The sequence below is a fragment of the Atractosteus spatula genome, chromosome 5, assembly GCF_055471065.1.
Source record: "Atractosteus spatula isolate fAtrSpa1 chromosome 5, fAtrSpa1.hap1, whole genome shotgun sequence".
Classification (NCBI taxonomy): Eukaryota; Metazoa; Chordata; class Actinopteri; order Semionotiformes; family Lepisosteidae; genus Atractosteus; species Atractosteus spatula.
In genome coordinates this window covers 6,194,200-6,195,768 of record NC_142710.1, presented here as the reverse complement: position 1 = coordinate 6,195,768, position 1,569 = coordinate 6,194,200, and the positions used below count along the sequence as shown (strand labels likewise).

Sequence of the window (1,569 nt, the reverse complement as noted above, 5' to 3'; positions counted from 1 at the left end):
GTTTCTGTGTGCATACGTTTTTGTTTTTACTTATAAGTGGACAATATGAAGTCTAGACTGAAAAAATATTATTTTCTGTGAGACAAAGATGACATGGAACCAGAACTTCCTTCCTTCACTGTATCTGTTTATTTTAACAAGAACAAGACTTTTAATTCTGTCGGGTGTTTATCACAGTAATAGCAAAAACAATTTCTAAAAATATTACAAGTCAGTTTTTCCATCAATCCTCAAATAGTATCTGAAATACATGCTTACTTTTATGTTCCTTAAAATACTCCAAGAACTGCCCTCAATCCATGTGGTAATCATTTTGCAATAAGCAAAAACCTTGTGCTTCAAATGTCAGATCTTCAAAAGCTGGGAACAAAGGGCATTCATCAATATTGTTAATTTCTGATATTGTTTCTACATGTTTGCAGGAAATGTGCTTCCAAGGGGGTTACTTAATGTCATGCCAGAACTATTCACAATCATCCTTTCCTCCTTCAACACTGATAACTTTCCAGTTAAGCAAAATCCTTTCAGGTGCAGCTTTTTTGCATAGTTGAGAATTTTCTTTCTCAGGTCCTGATGATTTTATGTGGCGACTGTAAATCCACATTCCATGAAATACAGAGTTGACTTGTTGAGGTAATTTACAGTTGTTTTTTTTTAAGTAAGGCGAGCTTTGGTTTTGTACCTACAGTACTAAACAGCCAGGGTATTGCAAAGCTCTCCTCAGTCTAAGGCACTGATATATGAACACAGATTTATCATTTAACAGCTTCTGCTGCTGTCTGTCCAGAGAAGAACATCTCATAAATACTACTGGTGCAACGTGAGATTGGAATGAGGCAAGGATGCGTGTAGATTGTAATCTGGGTGATATCAGATTTTACTTCGATACTGAATTCGAAATGAGGAGGCAAAGACTCTTGTACACCCTCCAGGTATCTCTTCACATGAAGCAAGGCAGAAGTGTCTTCATGTCTGTTGCTTTCAGTGACACAGCTCTGACTACATTTCAGCATTGGAGAGGGCGGACTACAGCTCTGTTTTCCACTAACTTGGGTTAAGATTTTTCATTATAATAATATAATCTGATAGGATCTGGAGTATATATCCAGGTACTGGTAGGGAATTGTACACGTTTACATATGTCTGTGAGCCTGTGTTAGTGTGAGACACCATTGCAAGCAGCTGTTCTTTAAAATGGATACTAGTACAGTAGGAGTCTGAGTTTTGCCGCGTGTGAGACTGCATGTGACTCAAGTGGAACTATTGGAAGACTCTGTTCGCACTCCTTGTTCCATCTGTGCTGATACAAGGATAATAGTATTGATCAGCAAATGGTCTCCACTCAGTGAAAACAATACTATCAAGACTATCCGAATGTACTAATATATTTGATCAATTGTTGCATTGTAGATTCTGTGATTAAACCAAAGTTAAAGGTGAAGTCAGCTTCAGTCAGTGAAGAGCGCTGCAACATCTCTGCTACTTGTACTGTCGGTCAAGACAATTCTGTTTCCTACCACTGCCAGCAGTTGAATTGAAGTTAGAAGAGACTACACACCGTCTGATGCC

The 1,569-nt window shown here is 38.2% G+C and overlaps 1 pseudogene; it reads right to left on the bottom strand.

Annotated features, from left to right (window-relative positions):
- Positions 1-223: 223 nt before the first annotated feature.
- Positions 224-1,013, bottom strand: LOC148833694 (RWD domain-containing protein 2A pseudogene; annotated as a pseudogene).
- Positions 1,014-1,569: the final 556 nt, after the last annotated feature.